Genomic DNA, 16,674 nt, shown 5'->3' with positions numbered 1-16,674 from the left:
AAACTTGCTATGAAGATTAACATGAGATAAAGAATATGAAATGTCTAACCCAGACCCTATTACACTTGGTAAATCCTCAGTAAACATTTAGCTTCCTCTTCTACCATTTTCCTTCATATAGTCTCAGAGAAGATATTGACAATTTTAGCATGGTATATGTACCAGGGGAAAGCTAAGCAAAGAAGTCATGGAGTCCAGACAACCTTTCTCATTCCAACAGTTGGCATATGGTTTCATTTAGAAACTACATTATGCATTTTATGCATATTGTGAATTCCTAGAATATTAGACTATACGGACTATTTGATACTCAAAGAGTTTAAACTTTTAAAAAATGAACAGTCTGGAGATAATTTACCTTTTTATATTAGCAGCAATATGTTGCAATAATGCATTGATTATTAAGAACTATTATCATATCTTAGATGTTCTCTACCTGTCCTCCACCTCATTAATACTTACAGTCATTCCATGCCACTTAGAACACACTTGGTTCTGTGAAAATCTCTAATGGTGGATCTTCGTATGTTGTCTTAAGATACATTCTTTCCTCCTATTGATCTAGACCTACCTATATGCTTTATCGTTCCTGACCACGTATCTTGGGCACTTTCCTTGCCTCTTTCTTTTCTTCATTGTTTACTTTTCAGAGTATAACCTATTATATACTAAAAAAAATCAAATATTATTGAGTGTCAAATATATACTAGGGAGTGTGCTGACTACTTTGAGTATGTATATGTTCACACATGGAAGAATAATTTTCCCCAAAATAATACTTTTAAACTGTGACCTTTTGAACAAAGGAAACATTGATTACCCCCTCTGCTAGTCACTTTATTAAAAGGTAATAATTATTGCGAATAGTCACGCAAAGATTCATTAAACAGCATCTCTTGCTTTTGCTCTTGATGTATCCTCAAAGTGCTTATAATCTAAATGATACACATCATCTATGAAGTGAATTATACCAGTGTAGGTCTTAATATTGCACTCAGTGAAGATCAGAAAAACAAAAACACTACACGACACTAAATACCATTAAAAGGATACAATAAAAAATGTGATGGAATTTAAAAATTCATGAAATGTGGCCATTTCTTTCTAGGATATTTGTAAGTGCTCAAAGAGAAGGTAATATTTAAATTCATTCTTGAAGGAGAGGTAAGTTAGGTAAGTTTGTTGACGGACAAAGGTGAATGGTCTTATATCTATGTTTGATATGACTTATCTAGACATTGTCCAGGTGTGTCTGTTTTGTAAAATTCCCAGAGGTCTTTTAACAATGCCAAGAATCCAAGAATCAGCCAGCAAATATACAGTAACTTGTTGATATTTCTGATAAGAATTGGCAATTCACTTACAAAGTTATGTAACATAAGAGGGGACAAGTTAAATTCCAAATTCTAATTAAGAATTCAGCAATACATTTCCTTTATAAGCATTATCTATGAGTGGAATGTAAACTCACACATGTAGTACACTGCCAAAGTTAAGAATTATTTTTCAAGAAACTGAATAGTCTTCTACTCTATAACTTTAGGTCATCTCTGCTTCTCTCTCTTCTTTGTTATTCTAATCAACATAAATCTATTTTTATCAATCTTTCTATTTTATAATTTATAAGCACATTTTTATGCTTTTTTTGCTCAAGAGCTGACAATGGCTCTCTTATTGTCTTAACAGCAAGTCAAACTTATACTCCTTGCTTTCTTGATCTACCAAATTTTAGTCAACATGCCTTCCCAACTTTATATTTTGCTGCTTTTCGCCGTGCAAACCTTTGCTCCCTTTAAGCATAATTGCTTTCTCTTTAATGTGACATATTCGCTGAAACACGGGGCCTAACTCATTATTTCCTTTACCTAGACTAATCACTTCCTCTAATAATTATCCTTAAAGCCCTAATTCAATCCCATGTCTAGAGTAAATACACATCAATCTTTCACTTCCCTGAACTGTTCTGAGTCCTACCCTGTTTTTAGCACTTCATCATTTTCTACATTTTCAACTTTAGTCACATGCTTCATCTACCCAGCTTCCTGGAGGTCAAGCCCTTTTAGATCACCCATATCACATACAAAGTGGCATGTGTAATAACTATCAGCTGATGGACGTTGATTAATGGTATAAGCAATTTTTAATTTGCTTTTATTAAACTCTAAAATAATTTACTTAAAAATTTTAAATTCCATGAAATATATTCATTGGTTAAAAAACCAAAAGTCTTCTAGGAATGATAGAAAAAAATACAAAATCAAAGAATTACAAAATGAATTGTGCTTTAGATATACTTAAGTAAAGCTCTTTTTCTCCAAGATCTGAAGAGGGTAAGTACAGATTCTATCCTAGAGATTTAAAGAGGAATAAGCCCAGCATTTTATCATATTTGATGAAATTCCATCTGGGGATTTCTCTAAAGTAAAACAGGACATGTTATGCAAAGAGTTATGTTTTAGTTGGAATGAGGCATCCACAGAGTAAACAACTAGTGATACCTTCCTTTCAATCTACAATACATTCTGAGTTGTAAGGATTCCACAAAATAGCCCATTTGGTAGGAGTATTCAAAGATGCAGTGTTTTCTTCTGGTATCCCAGCAATCTGTTGTTTTTTTCCCTCTGTTTTATAACCCTGATACCATCATAGTCTTCTGAGGTTTTATTTAATGCTGTGTAATTCATTTCTAGCATTCTCATCAAAAGAATTTTTCTTGACAATCAGCCCTAGTTCCCTTAATTAGTCTTAAACTCTTGCTGAGATTTTTTTTTTTTTTCCCAACGACTACTATGGAACAGTAGATACAACACAACCCATTTCAGAAGTAGTGATACTAAATAAACATACAAGTGCCCCAAACTGATAATTCTTATAAATTAGGTGAAGACAGATGTCTAAGATAAAACAGGGAATCTGAAAAAATGCAAATTTTTCAAGTGCTGAAAATGTAGTCCCCTCTAACATGATAACTTTGGAACAAGTATATTTTTATTTTTAGAGAAAAGCTGTACATAATTATAGAATAAGATTACTTCTCATTTTTAGGTGTGGATTTTTTTGTTTATATATAGGATACTACAGAAGAATGAGTGTATTGACTTAATTTGTGGGAGTCTTGTCGATTAATTCTGGAAACTTAAATTGTAAAACAAAATAAAATAAGGAAATAAAATTCATTTAGCTTTAGTTCTAGGATGAAGTCTTGTTTTTTTAGGCTTCCCTAAACTATTATATTGTATCCTTTCTGACAGTACGGGGAAACACACAGGTACTGGTTAGAATTAATATGTACCCTAACTAGTAATTATATATCCCTGAAAAGTAACTGTTACAGTAGTCATGCATAAACTGTGCTCTTTATAGATTTTACAAGCTGGATAACTATAAGTAAGTTATTTAACCTCACTAGACCTTCATTTTTCATATGTAATATTGGTAAAATAATACTTATTTCATATACATCTCTGGGTAAAGGTAAGATGAAAGTCATTTTTTTTAAAGAGAGAAATAGCCAAACTAAGAAAACTCTGAAGACAACTGTAATGCTATAGCAAAATGCAAAATAAAATAAAATAAAATAAATAAAGAACTAAAAGAGTAGTGCAGAACATCACATTGATTAGATTCAGGACAAGATTGAAAATGTCTCCCATAAAGCAAATGGAATAGTGAAGATGAGACAGATAGAGAAGAGATGGAGAGTTGACCTATGAATGTTGTTTCCTGGAAAATACTCTGTTCATTCCCAGCTCAAGTTATCATATCATTGCACATGCATCATATCATTTTCTCCCACTCCAACACGTTCACCCATTTCATCCCTACGTACTTTTCAATGGTGAGTTTAAATCTCATTTCCTTCTCAAAACTCCCTTCTCTGATGGAGGATGTCTGATATCCAATTTAGACAAGATTAGGTAGGGTTCTTACAGACTTTTTTTTAGCACCCTTTCTTCTTTGCTATACTCAGTACACCTGTAATTGTCTGTTCTATGTCTCTTTCCCTTTCCAGACTATAAAATCTGCTGAGAACAGACATATTGTAGGGAAACACACACACGCACGCACACATGCGCACACGCATACGCACACACAAATAGCACCCAGAATCACTCGTTTTTAATTTAGTGTGTCACGAATCATTCTACCTTTCTTTTACAAGGAGGAAATAATACCAATGCAGCACGAGCCATAGGATCTTGCATCAATTTACTGACCAATGTTTATCTGAAATAGTAGATACTCCTCTGGCACCGCATGAACTGATTTAGATGGTACATTTCCAATGTAATAGTTATTTTACATAGTAATGATCATCCTCAATTTTAGCTACAAAAATCCTTAGTTGGCTATTTGAAAAAAAGACCTGAAGTTTTGTGTATAAAAAATCAATTGAGGTCGGGCGCGGTGGCTCAAGCCTGTAATCCCAGCACTTTGGGAGGCCGAGACGGGCGGATCACGAGGTCAGGAGATCGAGACCATCTTGGCTAACACAGTGAAACCCCGTCTCTACTAAAAATACAAAAACTAGCCGGGCGAGGTGGCGGGCGCCTGTAGTCCCAGCTACTCGGGAGGCTGAGGCAGGAGAATGGCGTAAACCCGGGAGGCGGAGCTTGCAGTGAGCTGAGATCTGGCCACTGCACTCCAGTCCGGGCGACAGAGCGAGACTCCGCTTCAAAAAAAAAAAAAAATCAATTGAAATTAAAATTAAGAGTAAGCATTATTTATCCATTGGATTTTTTAATTAAGCTTGGCTAGAAAAGTAGCAAATATCCATTTCATTTGCTACTGCATAGCTTCATCTATGGATGAAGGTATATATATATTTGTTTTTATGTTAATCATCTAAACTTTGGTTAAACTTCTAAAAGAGTATCAAAACTAATACTTAATATGCTAAAAATTAGTCTTTGAAACACAATATTAGAAAAAGGCTTTGACATCAACTGTAAGTTTTATGCTAAATATTTTAGTGAGTATTAAGATAAAGTTGATTACTGAGAGAGACTTCAAAGAAAACCTAGTTTACCTTCATACATGTTTCCTTCATATAAATTATTGTGTTATAATTTAAAATTTTCTAAATCTGTACATTGCCTCAATTATTGCCAGCTGAAAAAACTTTCAATGAGTGAATTTGACAATGACTCTGTTGCTGAAGCAGAGATTGTTTAGTTATTCCAGGTCAATCAGTAAGAGCTAGAAGTATCTTACAACAGCTAAACTACTGCTCCTTAAACATGTCTCCACATTTGCTGATAAGAAAAACATTTTAAATTAAATAGAGGCCAGGTGAGGTGGCTCATGCCTGTAATCCCAGCACTTTGGGAGGCTGAGGCCAGAGGATTGCTCGAACCCAGGAGTTTGAGACCAGCCTGGTAACAAAATGAGACTTCATCTCTACAAAAGAAAAATTAGCCATGCATGGTGATGGTGATGCACATCTGTGGTCCCAGCTACTTGGGAGACTGAGGTATGATGATCCTTGGAGCCCAGGGGATGGAGGTTGCAGTGAGCCAGGATCACCCCACTGCACTGCAGCCCAGGCAATAGAGCGAGATCTCTTCTCTAATAAAAATTAAAATAATAATAAATAAATTCAATTAAACATTCCAAAATTTGATAATATAATTGTAAACATTTCATATACTTTTTCAAAAACCATTTTAGGGATGGTTAAAAATTATGGCACTTAATTTTTTAAGCTACCGTAAATAACCTAACTAGACGTAAACTTCATAATTATCATTTTTCTCCCTCAACCATTTTATTTTAGTCCTCTATTGTTGTTATTAAACAAAAAATGACAATAAGAAAAGACAAAACTGAATAAAAATAAATGAGGTGGCATTATTCAAATTCACTTTGACTTTTGAAATTTTCTGATTTTTTTTAAAACACAATCCTTAAGAAGTCATCAAATGATCAGATAAAAACAAATTTTTACTTTATTACTAGATATGCCACTTTTCTTTGTCTGTTTTCTGACAGCAAGGTGCGTAAGTCATTGTTGAAAGTGTAAGCGCTTATAACCATATGGCTGGGTATCATGTCTATCCTATTGCTCATTTTTATGCCAGGTATTAGCTAATTTCTGCAGACAACCAAATAAAGCATGCTGAGGGTTCATGCAACCTTTTTGTTTAGGTAAAGGTAAACTTAAGGAAACTCACATATTATACATTACAAATTCAAGTCCACTTTCTCATTACAAACCAGAAATCATTTCCATCAAGATAGGTGCAACTTCATAAGATATATCATACAATACATAAAATAGAGTGGTTTTTATTTAAACATCCACATATTATAATAGCTAAAGATAATCAGATGTTGGAGTGTCTCTCTTGGAACAATTTGAGATGATTAGTTGTGTTTTCCTTAGTCTTTGGCAATTCCAAATGTATCGATGAACTTTTCAACATTAGAATATGTATTATTTGTCCTGTTTTTATCTATTTTCAAAATTAAAATATTTTATGCATCTTCAGCAAAGTTAAATTAAAATATTTTAGTAAAAAACACATTATAGCTATTTTTGCTAAAGAATTTTTTAAATGATGTTTGATTATATTAAATGTCTTTAGAACACTATTATGAAATAAAAGATGAATGTATGAAACAACATAGTAAATCAGGAAATGATAGAATTTCATGTCTAAACAGACCACAAATTAGATATTTTGAGAAATAAAACACTATCATGTGTATGCATCCATGTATATGTCTTTCATTTTTTTTAGAAGCCTATAATAGCATTCTTTAAATAAAACAAGGAGGCTATATCTAAATCCAGAAGCCAATGATACTTGTAGATCCAAGAGAAAAGCCCACTATAGGAAAATCTTAGATAAGAGTTCATACAACTACTTTGTAATTAAGGGAATTCCCTAGAATGAAGAAACCTTTTTTAAATTGAGTGTCTCAGTTAGCAGCAAAGTAAAACATTAAAGTAGCTATAATAGAGTAGTAGGATGTATTTCTGCTTAAAACAAAACAAATTGACAAAATATGCATATTAAGAGTAGAGTGTCAACTCTAAAATAGTACTGCTACTGTTCCTTTAATTCAATGCACATGTGCTCTAGGGAGTAAGACACTAAATCCATCAACAGGGACCCCATTCATAGTGCTTCCTGAAAGATTATGCTTATAGTTTTAAAGTTTAATGGAGTTTGAAAATGTCCTTTTTAACTTGTTACAGGCGTTCTTTGACTATTCAGCTCTAATAAGCCAAGACAGCATTTGGTTTTAAAAATATTTATCACTGAAATATTTCACTCCATTGCATTGCATCTAATCATATTTAAAATTTGTAGCTCCAGACTTTTAAAAATTTAAAAATCAGATTAATTTGCAAATATATTTGACTCTCAAAGGAAAAAAACAAATGATTTACAACAAATATATCCAGCAGAATTTCATTAAATTAATATCATTGTAATAATCATATGTAATTTTATATTATTTTGAGCATATATATATGTACATACACTCATAATGAATTTACAGTTCTTGGCTAATCCATGCACTATGAGAGAACTTACATGAAATTCATCTAACTCAATTGGAAGTAATAAAGATAATTTACTATAATTATTAATATTTTCTATATTATAATTTTGGAAAAGTTTTGTGATTATTTTCACTTTCAAATATAAAACTTGAGGGAAAGCTGCAGTAACTTATGCAAGTATCTTGTACAGAAATATTCACTTATCTCATTTTATAATATTATTTTCCACAAATAACTATTGGAAAATCAGAACAAGAAATCATCCTAGTGAGTGGGAATTAAAGGACTCAATTGATTGGATTAATTTTCTTCAATAGTAAGTTTTGATAAAGAATCATTTCAAACCTACAAACATTAGTTCTTGAACTTGAGTTTATTTTGGTAGAAGCAAGAGTAAATGTAAGTCTAACTCAAGATGTGAGCACTATTTGTAGCAAAAATACTCAAGAAAAACTGCCATTCATTTAAAGCTTGTAATTTATACTTTTAACTTTCTAATAATATTGTTTGTGTGTACTACAAAGGGGAAATGAACATTTTGGACTCCTCTATAAAATCTGTTTAGCAAGTGGAACTCACCTAAAGAGTTGCTGTTTGGAGTTTTTATTGACTCATCCAGTAACATGAACCTTTACAAGTATAGGGTGACATGGAGAAAAATGGTATGGTTAATATGAGAATAATGCAAGTCTTGTCTATTTTTAACAATTTCTTTGGGGCCATTATTGCGAATTCACTTTTTCTTAATGTTTTTACACAAATCAACTGAAACACTGCTTTTGCAAGAATGTGCGCCAATTCCATTATAAAAACTCCACTCCCATCTTACCCCTGGGAGCCTACATCCAGAAGCATGACCGTCTGCCTTCCTGGACTGACAAATGTAGAAAACTATTCAGTGTGAGTAGACCATAAAAAGATAAAGAGATCAGAAAAATATCTAAAGCATACCTTTTAAAAAATATATTGTCTTTTAAGGCATTACTTACTATGGTAACATTTACAAATTCTTAAAATCGAGTGCCAACAAAATAGCAGGATTTACCATTTTAAGTTTCCATAAATGTTTTATGTGCTAGCTGTGGGAGTTAACAGCCATAAAGCCAATAAGTTTGCTTTTAAGTAGGGTTATAAAGGCCTAAAAAGGAATATGCACAGAGTACTCTGACATGAGAAATAAATGAGTTCTATGCATGCTTTGAAAAGAGAAAAGTCAGAGTTGAGATTAAAAGACCACACCCACTGCACATATTAATGTCTGTTTTCCATATGTAAAAAAGTTGAGGGAGAATGTTTTAGAGATTAATTCCATATTTCAATGAATTTAAGTTAATTTCTAAGATTTTGCCTTTAATCACACAAAATTATTTGTATCAATATTTAAGTCGGGGTTTCATCATTTTCACTAGTGGAGAGTAGCAGATGGAATAATAATCTAGTAGTAGATGAGATTTGATGTCAGAGGCCTACAATTGAATCTCAGTTGTCAGAAGCTATGATAATAATAACACCTACATCTCAAGGTGGTTGTGAGATTAAATTAGATAATGTATGAATAAACCTGAAATAGTTCTTGACACAATAATCTAAAAGCATACTAAACCTCTATTCCCTTTTTTTACTTCCTTTCTCAAATCCTGAGTGTGTCTTTATCAAAAGACAATAAAGATAAACTATCCCCCCCAAAAAATATACTGTAGCTATGACAGAAATGTAGATCCTATATGGACAAAACAAAATTTGAATACTATGACACTAAAACAATAAGAATGCAGACAAACCTTTTGATAATTAAAAAATATAACTAAAATAAAGAATTCAATATAAAGTTTAAATATTGATAAAGTTTCCCATCAAGTAAAATCAAAAGACAGAAGTAGAAATAGGAAGATAAAAACAAGAAAATTAGAAGACCAATCCAAGAATCCCAATATTCAACCATAAAGAGTTAAAAAAAAGGTTGCATAGCAATTATCAAAGTGTAATACAACCAATTTTCCCAATACAAATCTTTTTAATGAAAGCGCTTACAGAAAGAACGTCTAGCAAACTAAATTTTAAGCACATTCGTAAACACTAAGTCACTTCACCAGAAACTGTAAGAATGACAGGGATAAACAGAAAGGAAATACCAAAAGCTTCAGTGGAACAGGCATGGAAACAAGGGCACATAACAACAGGGAAGGAATCAGAATGCATTCGGACTTCGCAATAATAGCTCAGAATGCTAAAGTAAAATAAGCAATGCTTTAAAATTTTTGAGGGAAATTATTTTCAAGCTAGAATTTTATAGGTAGTCAATTATTCCAATATAAGGATTGACTAAAGAGAGTTCCAGGTTTGCACAGAAGGAAAATTGTACCTCTCATTTTTTTCATTTTTAAGGAAGGTACTGGCAGGAAGAAGTGTTTTAGTATGAGAGGGTAAACCAAAAAAAGAGAAATATATGTGATGTAAGAAAAAGTTATCAAAACCAAAGACCAGTGAAAACACTTCACAGGATGAGAGACTGGTAAAGCAGGGTTAAGGTCATCTGTGCCAGATCAGAGGAGGCAGATTGAGGGTGGAGGGGTCTCTGGAAGGAGTCCAAAATACAGGAAATATCTGAGCGTTTAGAAAAACCGTTTATAGATATTTTACATACCTGTTCAAGCCCTTGAAGAAAAAAAAAAACAGTGATTAAAACATAACAAAAGTAAGCAAAATTTAAAATAAGGCAATCCACCGCTGGAAAAATTAAGAGTTGTGTAAGAAAGGACAGTACACTACTTGGCTCCACACTGACACAGCAGCACTGCTGACTTAATCAAAATTGATTTGGAATTAATTTGGAATTCTCAACCTCTATAAAAGGGAGTCAACAGGTAAATTTGTTTGGATATATCCATAAACAGCTGAATAAGCCTATTATTTGGCAATATGGAGGGTAAATATCAAAAGACACAGATGAAAGGATTAGAGATTACTTCTAGGGGAGGAAAGACTTGGATTTCTGGAAAACAGAAGGCAGAGAGAAACAATTGTCTTCAAATATTTGCCCTATAGGGGAGGAATTTGATTGATTCTTACTTACTTCAGGGTGCAGAATGAGAATTGGAAGCACATGTCTGTTTAGTTTTCCTAAGAAGAAATGGGCTATATTGTATTATGTATGGCCTCCAACTTTAGGAAGTTTCACTAGGACACAACTGAAGCTTTATGCACTTCAATTGAAAATTGTCTTCAAAGAATTTATGCTTTGTGTAGATAAGAAGGGATAAGAAAGAGAAAACTGGAAGTCTTTCCCAATTTTAAAGATATGATAAAAAGAGAGGAAAAATTATATCTTAAAAATATTTCAAGAATCACAATAATTTAACTCTTTAGATATATGCATTATTTATGGACAAATGAAAACATATTGCATTATTGTTGTTTACTCAAATGAGAAAAATGCAAATTCTACCTGAATTATGGGGCATCCTTTGACAGAAAGGGATTCTGCCATCGTTTAGTCTTCAAAATTATCAAATCAGTGTCAAAGTTTTATATTGCCTCTTTTACTATGACATCAGGTGTCTAAATAAAACCTTTAAGTTTTCCCCAGACTTTTAAATTTTAGCTTCTGATAAAATCGGTTTTCAAAAAGCATCTGTTTTTTGTTTCCCTTTTTTTTTTTTTTTCCAGACGAAGTTTTGCTCCTGTTGCCCAGGCTGGAGTGCAATGGCACGATCTTGGCTCACTGCAACCTGTGCCTCCCCGGTTCAAGCAAGTCTCCTGCCTCAGCCTCCAAAGTAGCTGGGATTACAGGCACCTGCCACCATGCCTGGGTAATTTTTGTATATTTAGTAGAGATGGGGTTTCACCGTGTTGACCAGGCTGGTCTTGAATTTCTGACCTCAGGTGATCCACCCACCTCAGCCTCCCAAAGTGCTGGTATTACAGGCATGTGCCACCACGCCCAGCCCAGCATCTGCTTTTTAATACCATAAGCTAAACATCTTTCCAAGTAACGTCTCTTTTAAAAACCTTTATAGAATTCTTCTAAGCATGAAAAATAAATAAAAATAAAAAACATTTCTCCAATCTGTAAGAATAAGCAACTATTCATCACAGTTTTCTCCATATTTTGACTTTAAAAATAACTATGTAAAATTTTCAGAGCTTCAGAGTGACACAGAAAACTTTAGAGAGAGCATTTAATAAAATACAAAGAAATCTCTTAAGGTACCTCCTCAGTGTATACCATAATATTAAATCGCCTACTTTACTATATATGAATACATGGAATACCTTATTAACGCACTAGAAATTTGAATAAAATGATGACATTATAAATGAGAATTCTAAACTCAATAAGGGCAGAAACCAGTTCCATAAATGTTTACTGAATAAGAAAATGAACCGATGCTATGTAGAAAAAAGCCATAGGAACAAGCTTGTATATATAGAGATAATCAGGCTTACATATGCTTTCTGTATTTCTACTCAAATTATTTTTATACTTTTTTACATTACAAAGCTTCAAATTGTCTAACATTTTTGCTCCAGAAACGTTAAGATCTGATATACTATTCTACAGCTACTCTTCAGTAGAGAGAAAATTCAGTCGCCTGAGCATTTTTATTTAAAGGGTGCGGTTTTACAAAGTTGAAATGTATATGTACAGCAAAGACCTTTTAAATATGCAATCTACTTTATCTGAATGGCGCAGAGTTGAATGATCTTTAGTCCCACAAAAATAACCCTGAAAGGAAAGCTGCACGTAATAGATCTCTTTTTCAAGATTTCTGTTGTTTTGTTCTGACTCTAAGGGATACCTTGTGGATCAACAGAGACAAGAAAGTTCTCCTGATTTCAACTGATTGACACCTTGCCAATTTTAGAAGAGAAACGCTGACAAGGAGACAGGATCCCATTTGAGCCACTATCTGGGAGCCAGCTCCCTGCCACAGAAGAAATGTCCAGGAGTGAGGGATATGTTATGTCTGATTATCTTCCCGATTTCTAGATGTGAAACTTTCCTAAGGCCCACGAATAAACAATAAAGAGGTTGCCCTCAGATAGAACAACGAACATTCTCTAGTTGATAGAATAGACAACTTTCTTTTTTTTTTCTTTTGAGATGGAGTTTCTGGCTCTGCCACCCAGGCTGGAGTTCAGTGGAGCGATCTCAGCTCACTGCAAGCTTCGCCTCCCAGGTTCAAGCCATTCTCCTGCCTCAGCCTCCCAAGCAGCTGGGACTACAGGCGCGCGCCACCACCCCCACTAATTTTTTGTATTTTTTGTATTTTGTATTTTAGACGGGGTTTCACCATGTTGACCAAGATGGTCTCGATCTTCTCACCTCGTGATCTGCCCGCCTCAGCCTCCCAAAGTGCTGGGACTACAGGCATGAGCCACCTTGCCCAGCCATTAATAATTTTTTTATTAGTGTATCAGTATAAATTCTTTTTTTCTTACCTTCTCCTAAAGAGAACATAGTCACATTGTTTACACATTATCATTTATACTTTATCATTCACACATTTTAATTATCACATTATATTTAATGACATCACAAACAGAATGATTAATCATCAGTGACACAAAATGTCTTCTGATTTTTTTCTATCAAATATTATAGGGTTTGTGTATGATGGGCAAAATCTACTATAATAAAAGACATGAACTTTCCTAAATCTGTGTTTACACCTTGAAAAAAGTTATAGGAAAGAAACAGAAATAGTTCTACTGCAGGCAAGTCTTTTTCTGACAATTTTAATGATTATAACAAACTAGAAATCTGACTGCTTGCTTTGGTATTTTAGGTATGTTGTTATTCATATTTTAGAGCTATTTTAATTTAGAGTAATTCTTACTAATAAATACCACTTTAAAAGAAATATTTGTCTCAAAATAATTTGACAATCATATGTTTAAGTATTTCAATTATCTAAACTTAATGATTAAGCATATCAAATTGATTTTATAAAACTCTTTTTCCTGCAAATTTAATTTCATTGCAAGTTTCTACTGATTTTGAATGGGTTCTAACTTCCAGAGATAGAATACTTTACCAAATATCAAACTGATATTCAAAACACCTGAAAAAGCTAACAATAATGAAACTTGACTCAGGGAGAAGAAAATTCATTTCTTCCCTTTTCAGCCCTTGAAGAATCTTTCCCATCCCATATCCCACCACATTCCTAAACACTTACCTCTGCACTCACATGATTGTGTGCGCAGAACTAACCATATGTATATTCTTTCGTTTTAACATTTTTTATTGTGCTGTAATACAAACTCTCCTATGTCCTGATCTAATCGTATTTTTATCCTCCACATCTGTTAGTATCTAACACGTAGTAACTGCTAGGTAAATGTCTACTGAATAAATAAACTTAATAGAAATTCATGAAGATTAAAAATTAGGGACTTAGCATTTTTTAAAAGGAGAAATAGTGCAGGGAGACTAATCTTTCTTATCTTAATTAAACTGGCAGAGTAAAGTAGCAAGTTTTCCCTCCTAAAAAGTTTGCCTTTTAAATAATTTTAAAATAAATCTTTGCTATACACACAAGCCATCCATTCTCTCAACAGAACAGTTTGCTCTTCTCTCCATATTTGTTCGTTTTAATCCTCTCAGAACCTCCCATCTATCTACTTAATGCAAAGAAGTAGAAATTCATTTACTGTTGCTACTTCTCAGTAGCTATTCCTGGGATTGGATGGCCATAAAAGACTGAAATGAAGAGGTGATATGTCCTTCAATACATATATTTAACAAGGTACTTATACCCAGAACCAAAAATAACTCCCATATATCAATAAGATAATGCAGAAAATCCAACAGAAAAGTGGACAAAAGACTTCCATAGGTGCTTCAGAAAATAGGATATCCCCTGGGTATAAACAATTTAGCCATCAGAGAAATGTAAGCTACTACCACAAAGAAATACCACTACATACTCACTAGAATTACTAAAATTTAAAAGTCTGATAATATCAAGTGTTGGCAAGGATTTGGGGCAACCAGAATTCTCATACAGCCACTTTAGAAAACTGTCATATAGTATTTACTAAAACTAAACTAGTTTACACTATATACACTAAGATCCTGCAATTCAACTCCTGCCTACCTAGCCAAAAGAGACGGACATACATGTTCACCAAAAGACATGTCTGAGAAATGTTCATCACAGCATTGTTTGTAGGTCCCACACTAAAAACAATCCCAAATATTTGTCAACTGAAGGATAAATATTAATACAAATCATATTAATTCATTTATTCATAGAAGTCATAGCAGTTACATAAAAGTCATAGAAGTTATATGCTTATATGACACAGTACTAGATTGCAATGAGAAACTACAATTACATGCAACATAAATGAGTCTCAAGTATGATATTCTAACTCTCACAAATATTCTAAGTTCCATTTGTATAAAGTTTAAAGGCAGGCAAATGAATCTATTATGTTTGATGTCAGAAAAGGGGCTGCTCATGCTCTCCATTTGAGCATTGTCTACATAAGTGTGTTCACTTTGGAAAATTCGTTGAACTGGACCATTATGATTTGAAGTTTTGCTGGATGTCTTATTTCCATAAAAGTTTACTTTAAAGAACAAAATAACGGTCCAAATTGATTCCTCTCTTATACTAGAGTACAACTTCCTCAAGTAGACTTGTTTCAAATTGTTTGATATATTATTAATTAGCCTGTTCTACCATATTTGGATATTTAACTCCTTGAGAAAAAATAATACATACTTACTGAATAAGTGATAACAATAAGCAAAATATATTGGGCCTTTATGTAACAGGCCTTATTACAACCACTTTTCCTATTCCATTTTATCCTTAAAAAATACCCTCCTTGGGGGGCGGAGCAAGATGGCCGAATAGGAACAGCTCCAGTCTCCAACTCCCAGCGCGAGCAACACAGAAGACCGGTGATTTCTGCATTTTCAACTGAGGTACTGGGGTCATCTTACTAGGGAGTGCCGGACAATCGGTGCTGGGCAGCTGCTGCAGCCTGACCAGCGAGAGCTGAAGCAGGGCGAGGCATTCCCTCACCTGGGAAGTGCAAGGGGGAAGGGAATCCCTTTTCCTAGCCAGGGGAACTGAGACACATACCCCTGGAGAATCGGGTAACTCCCACCCCAATACTGCGCTTTAAGAAAACGGGCACACCAGGAGAATATATCCCACACCTGGCCGGGAGGGTACCACGCCCACGGAGCCTCCCTCATTGCTAACACAGCAGTCTGCGGCGATCTATCCGCAAGGCAGCAGCGAGGCTGGGGGAGGGGCACCCACCATTGCTGAGGCTTAAGTAGGTAAACAAAGCCGCTGGGAAGCTCGAACTGGGTGGAGCTCACAGCAGCTCAAGGAAGCCTGCCTGTCTCTGTAGACTCCAACTCTGGGGACAGGGCACAGCTAAAAAAACAAAAGGGGAAGCAGCAGAGGCCTGTGCAGACGCAAACGACTCTGACAGCTTTGAAGGGAGCAGTGGATCTCCCAACACGGAGGTTGAGATCTGAGAATGGACAGACTGCCTGCTCAAGTGAGTCCCTGACCCCTGAGTAGCCTAACAGGGAGACATCCCCCACTAGGGGCAGTCTGACACCCCACACCTCACAGGGTGGAGTACACCCCTGAGAGGAAGCTTCCAAAGGAAGAATCAGACAGGTACACTCGCTGTTCAGCAATATTCTATCTTCTGCAACGTCTGCTGCTGATACCCAGGCAAACAGGGTCTGGAGTGGACCTCAAGCAATCTCCAACAGACCTATAACTGAGGGTCCTGACTCTCAGAAGGAAAACTATCAAACAGGAAGGACACCTATACCAAAACCCCATCAGTACGTCACCATCAACAAAGACCAGAGACAGATAAAACCACAAAGATGGGGAAAAAGCAGGGCAGAAAAGCTGGAAATTCAAAAAATAAGAGCGCATCTCGCCCTGTAAAGGAGTGCAGCCCATCGCCAGCAACGGATCAAAGCTGGTCAGAGAATGACTTTGACAAAATGAGAGAAGAAGGCTTCAGTCCATCAAACTTCTCAGAGCTAAAGGAGGAATTACATACCCAGCGCAAAGAAACTAAAAATCTTGAAAAAATAGTGGAAGAATTGACAGCTAGACTAATTAATGCAGAGAAGGTCATAAATGAAATGACACAGATGAAAA

At 34.6% G+C, this 16,674-nt stretch overlaps 1 protein-coding gene across 1 annotated transcript in view; it reads right to left on the bottom strand.

Moving 5' to 3' along the window:
* The window catches only part of ADAMTS20 (ADAM metallopeptidase with thrombospondin type 1 motif 20), a 217,504-nt gene that overhangs the window by 55,085 nt on the left and 145,745 nt on the right, over positions 1 to 16,674 (bottom strand). The window lies entirely within an intron of this gene.

Source organism: Trachypithecus francoisi, unplaced genomic scaffold (genome assembly GCF_009764315.1).
Source record: "Trachypithecus francoisi isolate TF-2019V2 unplaced genomic scaffold, Tfra_2.0 Lachesis_group11, whole genome shotgun sequence".
Classification (NCBI taxonomy): domain Eukaryota; kingdom Metazoa; phylum Chordata; class Mammalia; order Primates; family Cercopithecidae; genus Trachypithecus; species Trachypithecus francoisi.
The sequence above is the reverse complement of the archived record's forward strand: the minus strand, read 5'-3'. Positions and strand labels throughout refer to the sequence as shown.